Source organism: Glossina fuscipes, unplaced genomic scaffold (genome assembly GCF_014805625.2).
Source record: "Glossina fuscipes isolate IAEA_lab_2018 unplaced genomic scaffold, Yale_Gfus_2 287, whole genome shotgun sequence".
In the NCBI taxonomy this organism is placed as follows: domain Eukaryota; kingdom Metazoa; phylum Arthropoda; class Insecta; order Diptera; family Glossinidae; genus Glossina; species Glossina fuscipes.
In genome coordinates this window covers 1,309,854-1,322,525 of record NW_023998630.1, presented here as the reverse complement: position 1 = coordinate 1,322,525, position 12,672 = coordinate 1,309,854, and the positions used below count along the sequence as shown (strand labels likewise).

Genomic DNA, 12,672 nt, shown 5'->3' with positions numbered 1-12,672 from the left:
TTAAGTTCTCTCACGAGATAGAATTTAATGGCGTGAAACGTGTTGACGCAATTTTTGTCGATTTTTGGTGAGTATTGATTTTCGGTGCTGGAGAAAGAGGTTTTATTTGAGAAAAGGAGGATAAAAAAAATAATGCAGAAATGTTTTTGTTAACAAAGTTGTTCTCTTGGACGGAGTTAATATAATATTAAAGCGATTAATTTCTAAATTTACTGTGAAATTAAGACGAACGAAATGAAAACGTTGCTTCGAATGGAAAGACAAAGATTTTTAAATATAGACAATCGGTGGTGTTGTTGGTTTTTTTTTTTATTCACATGGTATTTTAATTACGATAGCAAAGGATATAATAGAAAAAAGCAATGATTAACACGAACGAGCAATAACGCACGATATTCGAAATAATTATCTTGATTTTCCATTTATATGTTATATATACATTCCATGTTCTACTATTTTGGAATTATATGCAAAATTGCAGTACATTTGGCGTTTATATATAGAAAATTGAAATTGTGGAATCTAAAAGTACATAATATAACGCGCTATTAGTAGACAATATCATATTGTAATGATTTAATATCAACTGTTGCGCTGAAATGAAATTATATTATTTTTAATATTTCAACCACATAACCCTCGGTCATATTGTCGTGGGTCTTGTAATTTAATTGCCTTAGCGAAAGCATCATCATTATTCGCAGCGATGATAAACCTATATGATACGTATAAACTATTATATGCTTAAGTTCTCTATTGTTATTATATTTATATATATATATCATTACAATTTCGTTATAATATTCAATAAATTTGAGTAATTTTTGGAAGTTAACATAAAAAATATATAGAAATATTCTAATTTTTTTAATGTAAGAAAGGAAGGTAGGTGCAGAGGTGTCTTCGGAACCAACTTCAGTGCTTGCTGAGCCGAAGAAAGACCGTAGGGAGTTGAGGCTCAGGGACCAGGTGTTCGGGTAATTAACTAAGGCGCATGTAATTCAATTTCTTTGGTGTAACCGTCCTAGGAATTCACGTGAGCAAAATATAGAAAACCTTCTACATCTCACGAACTGGCTAGCTTAGCTATGGCACGTACGCACGACTACTAGGCGTCCATTCCTTTTCCAGTGGTATTGGAAAGTTGCCCTAAACTTTATTTAAATAACATCTTTAGAGACAAGAGGACGTAGACTAACTACTACATTGGTTAATTAAAAGTGGCGCAGGGTGGTTCCCCAAAAGGGGGCGTGGTGGATGAAGCTAAACACGCTATGAATGAGATGTTAGCAGGTCTGAGTACGGTTAAAACGGATAGGAGTGACGCGACTGATATGCCAAGTGTCGAGAGAGCGCAAAGTGTTGAAAAGTTCGTCGAGAAGTGTATGCTGATGATCGATGACGATTATGACGGCCCATCGACATCAGTGCAGGCGGTGCAGATGAGAGAGAATCGGCGGCTGATCACAGGGTACGCAATAACGCGATACATCGGCGAGCAGCTGGGTTGCGAAGCGTGTTTGAAGGATCTCACGCCGGAAGAGAAGACTTTTGTAAAGAGGAGCGCGATGGAAAACTTTCGATAAATAAGGAAGACAACTTGACCCTCTTCTCCAAACATGTTAAGCCGTCCCCAACGCTAGAGGTCCACGAAGCATTTAACAGCGCGTACAACATGTTCTACGCCGCTAAGCACCAACATATGGTGGTGCGGGACATCGACAAGCATGTGCAGGCGGATATTGTGGAATGCCTTCTTCCAGCGGCGTGATGCACCGAACTAGTTTACTGGGGTTAGTGTTTTTTATGCCGCTGTCTGGAAAAAACTTCACGGAGCGCAGGGACATCAACATAACATCCTTCTAACGTAAAGATATAAAGATATTAAGATATATTTCAAAATCAAACATGTATAAACTTCTTATTATTATTCTATTCTAGATTAGAATAAAAAGCAAGTTCAGCTCTCCGGTCGCCGCCTCTGCATCATGAAAATGATTCACCCGCCCCCGATGGTAAGTGTTTTTTTATCCTATTTTATCCTTATTTACATTTAATTTTATACAAAAAGTATAAGCTGTTGAATGCCGCCCATCACCGCCTCATTGCTTCCTCGTCCTAAGGTAATTATAATGTTACATAGGTATATTTATAAAATTCTTATTGTTATTCTATTTTAGATTAGAATAAAAATCAAGTTCAACTCGCTCCGCCCAAAGCCTCATATCGACGAAAATTCGCTACATGCCAAAGGTGGGTTTGCATTTATCTTTACTTGGTGTTATTATAATTTATTCATTTTTTTTCACTTTATTTTAGATTAAAAAACAAGCATACTCTTCCACGTATCGCTTCAGCAGAATGCGATACTTCCGTAGGGCAAATGGTAAGTTTGTGGTCATCTTTATATACAAAATTTAGTAACCACAATATTTTTCTTTTGCAGATATCAGCACAGCGGCAGTGATTTTAAATTCAGTTTACAATGGTGTAGGCATAAAGGGGAGCCAGCCATTCAAAACAATTGGCAACGCGCTTATCACGGTACCTCTAGGGTGGTGTGGAAAACCACCTGCAGCTGCAGCTCAAGATATATTTGTAAAAGTACTATTAAATATATGCGTATACCCGATGAAGTGATAGACATGGTAAAAGAAGATGCACAAGCAAAATCAAGAAACCGGATGGCCATCACAAGTTGATGGCACAAATATATATGGTTGGTTATTTTTTTATATATTTTTTTAATTTTTTATATTAAGAACTACATATTTTTTCTAGCTGCCACTTTCATTTTTGAGGACGGCTCAATTGTCCAGATATGCAAACATTCGATTGTTGTTTTCTATTACTCATGAGGTTTTATGTTCAGACATTCAAGTCTTTTCCTTTTAATTAAATAAAAGAAATTAAATTATCACAATATGGTAAAAAGGCGTCATTGTGAAAGAAATATTTTTCTGTATGCGCCACAAGAAAAGCTGGAACCAATTCGTCATAACCGCGACTACTGCCAATCGCACAACAAGCCATAGCAACCAAAGCCGATGATAGCAAAAGATCATATGCTGATCTTTTTTCGAAGCGAAAACAAAAGAAAGGCGTGAAGAAGTCACAAAATTCTTTTCTATTCCATATATAAAAGAAAATTTCGCACAAAATGAGAACATGGACTAGTAATTGATATAAAATCTCACTAATTGTCTTTTTACTTAGATACAGAGGCGAGTATCAACCTTATTCTGGCGTCATAATCAGTCATAGGAGAAATCGTTTTCTTGTCACAGCTCTTATGACTTTTTATAAAATTTCGAAACAAGGAATGCAAAGAAAGGCTCCTCAATTTTATTGTAAACGAAAGTTTTTAAGTCGCGCAGTCCACCCAAACAATAAGAAAAAATCCTTTACGAATTCTAGGTCATCCATTTTTATAAAGGCAATTCCGCCACGACGGTTGTTATGTATGCGAACTGTACATACTGACCCCATTTTGCTAAAATGTTCCAATAAATCTGTTTTACTTGTGTCAAAGTCCAAATTTGTTAAGTTAATTGCTTTTTCGATAAGAGTTTGCTGGATACTTTATTCGAATTGCAAAGGACGTGACTAGCACTTGCAGGTAAGGATTCATTCAAAAAGACATTTTCTTCCTCTATCCTCGCATCTCCTTCTGCGTCACTTGAAAATTGACTTTTACTTTTTTACTGTATTCATCAAATATATTTTCATCAAGATCACTATTTTCTCTGCTGCCATAGATACCATCTGGGCAAATCCATTGTATTGACTTAAGTGAACAAAAGATTTTGAGGGAGACGATAATTAATATACGATGAGAAAAGTGGTTGGCCGTTGTCGGTATGCGTGTATTAAATAAGAACAAAAAGGCTGTTAAAAATGATGTTAAATAAAAATGTAAGCAATATTAATTATAAATAGATAATTCATGCACAATCCATCATGATATCGCCATTTTTCAATATGACGACATTCGACTTCATGTGCTCACCTTGATATGGTTAGCAGCATTGAACTGGAATGAGCTATCCTCCTTGCTATATTTGCATACATCAAGAAGTGCGTACTTTTGCGGATGGGAGTAAAAGACCAGATTTGCCTTCGGCGTAGCACTTCAAAACATATTATCATGAGGACTGTCAAAGGCCTAAAAAAACGATTCCGTTGAACTAATTGACCCTTTTATGGGAGTGCAGTCTTGCATTAATTACGATGACTTATTTGAGATAGCTTACTTTTTCTACTAAATTACGCATTCGAAGTTTGTTATTTGTTTGTCTCGCAAACTGTCTTGATCAAACTTGAACAATCAAAAATATATTATAGTCACTCAAGGCCAACCATGAAATGGCTCAAATCGGTTCACCTATGGTGGAGCCCGAAAAATAGCCCTACGTAATCCAAAGTCGATATACTTAATTTCTATTTCGAATTGATATTATGAACTAATTATCATCTTAAAAAATAATCCTTTTTCGCACATAAATGCTTATATTTTGTGAGAAATTTTATAGGGAGTGCTAGTAGACCAACCTAATCCAAATACGGTGTAGCAGATTTTTGTAATTTTTGTAATTGTGGATCATTTCTTATAATGAAATATTAAAAATTAGACGGTTTTGCCTTACAAAAGCTTACATAGAAACGGTTTAAAACAGCTGCTCAAACATTCGAAATATTTTACGTAAATATAGCATGCCGAAATAGGTTCACTGAGGCATTTTGAAATTGCATTTTATTTCAATTTTACTTTGTAAAACTAGGCGTCATAGGAAGGCAGACGTAAAAGTGGTCGGATCCAAGCCATTTCTAATAGTCCCGTTCTTAACACACTACATGCCAAACTCACCCTTGGACAGAACAATACATGTGCATTTAGACGGATAGACAAGCTTTGATGGACTTGGATAGATTGTCTGTCCACGTATATTTGTTTATATTAATACATCCCATATACGTATAAATACTTTTATTATATAATAAACGCGCAAATACTTGTGATACATACAGAAATGTACGAACATGTTTATGTTAAATTTTTTGATTTTTTAATTATTTCTATTATATTCTATAACTATTATATAGTCATATATTAAATTTCGTTCTGCTATTATTTTTATAAGCATTTATTTTACTTGATTTGCCGTCAGTATAAAAACTCACAGTCAATATTTCAGTTGCTCGCTTATACGCCTAATCATGCCGTAATTTTACATACTCCACCTACGGTAGAGGGTATATTAAGTTTTTACGGACGTATGTAACACGCAGAAAGGCTTAAGATAGACTCACCTTTTATTATAGGGATCGATTCAGAATCATAATCTGAAGTGGTTTAAGCTTGTCTGTTCGTCTGATGTCTGTCCATGTAAATTTGTGTTCAAACTGCATGTCGCAATTTTTGAGATATTCTGATGAAATTCGGTACACTGCGCTCTTTTGACCCAAGTACGAACGCTATTGAAAATTGTTGGGATCGGTCCATGTTTTTGATCACTCCGCATATAATGCTCTATTCTGGAAAGTTGTTATATGAAAAAAATTGCAATTTTCAAAATTTCTCGGCAAAAGTGCCTAAGTAGTAGTATTTCGACATTGTGAAACGCTATGAAAACTATGGGCCGGCATGGGCAATTTTTGAACCCCCTCTTATGTAACGAAAACTGAAGTTTATACGATAAAAAGGTACAATTTTCAATGCTTCACATCATAATAGTAATTTAACAAAAAAAAAAAATTAATTGTACCACATTTGGACCATCTCGGTCTATTTTTTGGATTATAGCAATCTACGAATTCAACAAAATTTGGACCATCTACGCCTATTTTTGGAGCCTGCTAATTGTAAGCATTAAACTTATACTATATTAGGTTGCGTTTTGGGCCCGCTTCCCCGTACTTACGCACTTAAAAATATGCCTTTATATAGAAACAAGATACAACTTTGTGTTCTATAATACACATAGAAGCTGTGTTAGACAATGTGGTGTAGGTCGGCCTTCCCCGACCATAATGTTCTTACTTATATTGTATTTGAATAAACCTTTGTTTAGAAAAAATTGCAATTCCTTATAAACTGAGACCTTAACCGCCACGAGCCTATGTATAGGGTCACATAAAACTGACGGTCAACGGTTTTTGTTTTGTTGTCGTGCAAGAAGGTAATATATGGTTCATGTTTTTAGCGTAGGCATCCTTGCATGTAAATACAGCAGTTGCTTTTGTGCATTGTTTGGCTCATCAATCTGAATTCTTTTATAGATAGCGCAGCATTCATCTGAGAATTGCAACTCACGTCCTTCTACTCAAATGCGTTTTTGCGACTGATAGACAGGTTGCAAATATTAAAGTATTAAGTTCATAAAAATGGTACTACTGGTTGAGACGAATAAGAAGAGAAGGATAAGAGTTCATGATGTCAACCAGTTTCAATTTTCGCAAATATCAATTACAAAATTTCTATTAGGGCGCCGCATAAATTGATCCACAGCATCGAAGTAAAATGACAGATGATGATTATCCTTGACAATGCCCAATTAATTAGTTGTTATCATTTGTCCTTGGCTCCGTTGATTTTAAGATCAAGGTCCTCTAATAGAACATCACTAGTAAATAAGTAAAAGAGATTCAGTTGTAGCGATGAGAAATATGATTTGCTATTTGATAAATTGAAAATGTTAAGAAAGCAAGAACGCTGAGGACTTTTGAGGTAATTAATATTTGTTGAATATAAGTTTATTTTTTAAAGATTGGCTAATGATTTATTGTTTTCCAGGTAGAGCCATTTGCCCTACGCGTTACTTTTTCCAACTTAAGTCCAAGAAACGTGTTATCTGAAGTCATTGATTGTTGGCGGTTTTAAAAAATGCGTACACCATGACGAACTTGAATTGTTTTTATCGTAGCGCGGTATGATCTTCTTTAAAGGAGAGAAAGAATTGCGAGAAATAAAGGAAAAAAATGGATATATTACGCGAAGGGTACGGCAAAGGGATTCGACTATCTGGCAATACTCGTACGATTATAGAAAATAGAAATATGCTGCGATACGACTATTCCTTCACAATATTCGTATTTTCGTTTACAGCTCTTTCTGTTTACCACTTATTGCAATCATTCACTCGTGGGTTCTCCAAATAAATCAAAGAACTCACCTTGCGCTTTTTCCGGTGCGAGCACTCGTAGTCAGTAATTTTCAATTCCAACACACCAAAAAAAATAAAATAATAAAATAAGGACCAAGTAATAAAAAATATTATACAGACTCTGCACAGAGACAAGGATACTTCATATCTAATAATTTTTCCCATATTTCTAACAAAATCCGAGTTCCGCAAAAGCATTCATTTTTTTAGAAACCGTTATAATAATGAAGCTTTTTACGAACAGTCACCTACTAAAGCCAGTAAACCGAATTTGCAGTTTAGTGCTGCTAAGATTTTCTGGAAGGATTTTGCGGCGTGTTGTTAACATTTTGCTTTCGGAATTTCTCTATGGTTATGTAATAGATATTCGGCTTTGTTGTCCATACAATTGATTTTTTTGACAAGCATTACGGTGGTTCGCGCTTCCCATATTACATTATGTCCCTTTTTCATTGCACATAATTATTCAACAGCAACATTATCTTTTGAATCGAAATGTCTATTCAATAAATATTTAAAATATATTTAATCACAAAATATTTAATTTTTTCTAAAAATTACAAAATAATTCAAGTCATCTTACCAGTTAGTTGATTGTTTTTACGTTGCTTGTATGCTTAGATAATATCCAATATATGTATTCAGCAAAGGAAACAATATAAAGCGAAGGGAAAAGCATCATACTAATAAAAGCTGAGCGTAGCAGATTTCTTAACATAAATTTCATGTCAAAATCATAAACAACTGCTGAAAATACAATATTTAAAATATGTTACTTCCTTTTATAATTAGCTACGCTTATATGCACTTAATGTAGCAGCAGCGTATTTCCAGGTGCACGGACATGTACCTACCTACACACCAATCATCCATCCAAGTAACTTACTAAATACATATGAGTGTATATCCAACCACTAAAACACTTAATAAAATGCACGATCTTTTCACATACGCTTGCACGCATACACACATAACTAGCACTTGCGTTAATAGCAAATAATTGAAGTTTTCATTTTTGAAAGTGTACAACGTACATGCTTTCGCCTACATAATACTCTTAGTATAAGCGAAATTGAAAGCTCTCTGTCACAGAACATGAACATAACGTATGTATATATATGTTAGTTATATTGTAGACAAAAACGTGAACACAACAACGTAGCAATAGTCTATGTATGAAAGCGTTTATGCGTGCAGCAATTTATTAACAAGATTGTTATTGTTACGGTTGTTGATGTTGTTATTTTGAAGGAGGAAAATATATAAATTATATTATTCCTTTTGTAACTTCTCGTAGACATAAAGCCGACACTCCACAATGTAGACTATTTAGCTGCGTTTTGTGCATCCCTTCATCTTCTTGGTTATTCATCCGCTTGTCTAATCAGTTACCAGCCAGTCTATTCTAGTATCAATTCGTCCACGTATCCGTTGGTTTGTCTGCGTATCCACCAATCCTCCTTCCGGCAATCGCGTTGTTTACTCTTTCTTCTCTCCACTTTTTCAACAAATTGTTCGTTGGTTTTATTTCTCCGTCCGTTCTTTATCCCGACGCCCTTTCCCTTGTTACTCCATTTGCCCGATTACACATTCGTCTTTCATCCGCTTATAATAAATAACTGCACCTTCCAAACCTTTCCTTTATTGGTATGTCGACCCATAAAATTAATCTTCGACACTTAACGTATTGGACACGTACACTATCGATTGAAGTTTGAAAGCAAACAAAAAAGTCAAAATGTGTCCATTAATGATATGCGATATACCACAAACGACGAAGTCAAAATTAGCATGTACACAAAAATACGATATAAAATGGCTCCGATGGGTTAACTTAATCTGATATTTTCGCTGAACGATTTTCATGCATTCGTCTTTGTTGATGAGTATTCAAAATTCTGCCCAAAGCAAACAAAACTTTCGTATTTATTAAGAATTGCTGATGTGGTGTGTGCATTGTAATTAATTTTCTACTTTTAGATAAGTAATTTTCTATGCTTTTCAAAGGAGTTTTCTTACGGCATGTTGAAAAGAAAATAGTTTTTTTTTCATTTACTGTTATTTTCTAACAACGAGTAATTAAAAGTTGTTTAGTGAAAGGATTCTTTTATTCAAGCTCCTCTTGTTTAGTTTACTTTTTTTGTTCTTTTTTAGGAGAAAATATAAAACGGAAAAAAATTTCTTCTGATCTGTATTTTTTTTTATATTGTGAAAAGGGTTTTGATACGGCGGGCGGCGGAAAAGGGCCACGAATAATAAATTACGGCGTTTTAGCCGGAGCCGATTTAAAACTAGATATATATATTATATATGTTACGTACGCTACGTATTGGATATTGTTACAGGTTCTTATATCTTGATCAGATTGGAGAAAAAGATAAAATAATGCGAAGTATTAATGTATACAAGGGGTAAATCTGATGATTTTGACCTTTCTCTACATAAAATAACAATTTTTCATTTAGTAATACTGAGTTATTCAGTGTACCCTATTCAACCCACAGAAACGGATTTGACTGGATACAGACGTTAGTCATGGAAAGCTCAAACTTGCATTTTCGGCACTCATTACTTCCAGACATTTTTGGTGATGCTGCTCTGTTTGCAGAGCTTCACATGCAACAGGGAAGATCCAAAAGCAAAGAAAATGGCTGCTGTGCAAATTGAGTGAAAATTTGAACGGTTTCAATATCGCGGCTTCATTGCCTGCCAGGGAAAAAAAGAAGAGTTGTCTGTGGTGACATGTTATTGGCGGTGAAAAGGTTGCTGCAGATGTCGACCTGCGTCAATTGCACAAACTGAACGTTGTATCATTGCAAAAACGACCAGCAATAGCTGATGCAAACTCAATCCCTTGCATAGGAACGGTTGTAGAGCGCAGGAGTGTAATCTTGAATGGGAAGATCCGCTGCATCTAACGTACACACCAGACTAAGCGCCTTCTGATTACCACTTGTTTAGTTCGATGTAGCATGGCATGGCTGAGACGCGGAATACTGAAGAGGTCTGAAGATGTGCCGTTGATTAGATAGCTTCCAAAACAATACCGTTCTTTTGCCTTGGTATCACCAAGTTTCTAGAAAGCTTTCATTTATGAAATTATATAAAACCATAACCTTCGTTAAATTTAAAGTCGTTCTAACTTACGAAAGGAGATCTAAAACACGTTACTTAAATACATAATGACCCATGCAGCTCCAACGTTCACCAAATTAGTGAAGCTTGCTAGAGAACAACGAGGTTTTGCCCTCGTCTTGTTTCTAGCTAGATCGTTCGTTCAATTTACGCCAGAATACATTTATGCCTCAGCTGACGGTTACAGTAGCATAATATCACCTAAAGCAAGCGAAAAATTTAGAAGCGTAAGCATAAAACAAAAACGTATGTGTTGTAGATTAGCGACATTCTTTGCTCTTTACGTTGTCAACTCAAACAAATACGTAGAAATTGTTGGAATTCTGCATCTACTGCGTTAACTATCTACAGCCCTATAAAATGTTGTAAAACTTCTTCGCTTTTTGTTTTATCAAATTCTTTATACACGCACTGATATTTCATATATCCAAGAACCGAGACACGTGAGAGTCTATCGAAATTACGTCCGGACATTAGTCGATTTCTAGCAAGTTCCAGCAGTTTCTGACTTTGACCTCACCAAAAACAAAGGGGGCTGATACAATGCGGCATTTCTCCTATTTCCGGGCTGAAACTTCAACTTCACGGGCGTTTTACAAAACTTTATGGGAATTGACAAATCATATGGTTTACATTACAAATGGTTTATGGTTACAAATAAAGCAAAAAGAAAATAACGTACAAGAAGTAATAGAGGCAATTTATTTTAAAATTTAAAGTTGTTTATCTAATTTTTTTTGTCCTACACCAACGTACTTTTTGTTTATAATGTGTGATTTGTTATTTGGGTTATACTATACATTATTTTGTAGGATGCGAGAAAAAAGCAATAAAATCCCATTTATTTTAAAATTACAATATATTCACCAAAATGTTTTTAGAGAGTGGTAAATGGGAGTTTCCAAATTATGGATCAATTAATACACAAACATATATCTATTATACACATCTGCATATATCTAACCAATCTTCTTTATCATTAATACAATAAACAATTTATTTATTTATTGTTTACTTTTATGATAACTTTCTTGTTGTAATTTTTTATAAATTTATTGTTTACGTTTGCATTGATTTCTTTATTTTTGGTTCTAAAACCATACAATTTTGTTTACATTTTCCTGTAAAACAATATGGTATTGCGGTGGCCTATTGTGTTTACCACTTGATAGTTCTCAATTCGAAAATGACGTGTCATTGTTTCAAACCACTAATAGCTTATTCGTTGGGAACAATAAAAGTGTACCTGGGTGGCTGCTTAATCTTGTGTTAAAAGAAGAAAAAGCAAACGTGATTATATCACCCTTTTCAATAAAACTGTTGTTAGCTGTATTAGCGGAGGCCACTAGTAACAATACGCAGACTCAACGAGAACTATTAAATACGTTAGAAGATATTAAATCAACTGACAATCTGCGTGGTTTTTATAGAAAACTGTTGGCTTCTTTAAAAAAAGAGAATCCCTATTATAGCCTCAATCTGGAGACTAGAATATTTGCGAGCGAATTTATTGAACCTGAGCAGTTATTACGATACAGGTATAGAACGTTTAAATTTCACCGATGAACAGGGATCAGCCGATTTTATTAATAATTGTTGCGCTAACGCAACTAATGAGCATCTCAGGAGCTTAGTTCGTAAAGACAATATTACAGCTAGCAAATGCAATTTATTTCCACGGCACGTGGCGGCACCAATTTAACGGAACCTACGAAGGACTTTTTTCCGGAGCTCCAAATGCAGAAACGCGAGTGAAATATATTACAATTACGGATTATTTTTATTATTACGATCATATGAACGCCAAAATTTTACGCCTACCATATCGGGGCAAAAAATTTTCAATGTTCTTTTGTCTAAAATTAATGGTAGTATTGAGGAATTTCTTGATACTGTCAACAACGATCAAGTTGCAACTCGTGATGGAGGAGACTAAGTTGAAAGTGACTTTACCGAAATTTCATTTTGAATTTAATAAAAACTTGAAGTGAACGTTAATTGACTTGGGAATACATGATATTTTTACAGACCACGCTTCGTTGGCAGGCCTAGCTAGAGGTGCCGATGTTGAGAGTAGACTAAAAGTTACGAACATATTCTAAAAAGCCGGCATTGATTTCAACGAAAAAGGTACAGAGGCTGATGCGTCCACAGTTTTCGGGATTGGTAATAAATTTGGCGGTAATCCCCTCCTTGAAGAACTTAATGCCAATTGTCCATTTATATTCCTTATCGAGGAAGAGGTGAACGGAAGTATTATGAGAAATTCATGCGATTTTCGTTGTAAGAAAACCTACACCAAAAATTTAAAAGAAAAATTCATCCGATTTTCGTTTCAAGAAAACCTACACCAAAAATTTAAAAGAAAAATTCA

General features: G+C 34.8%; 1 pseudogene; it reads left to right on the top strand.

Annotated features, from left to right (window-relative positions):
• The first annotated feature begins 1,994 nt into the window (after window positions 1–1,994).
• The window catches only part of LOC119642915, an 11,336-nt pseudogene continuing 658 nt past the window's right edge, over window positions 1,995–12,672 (top strand).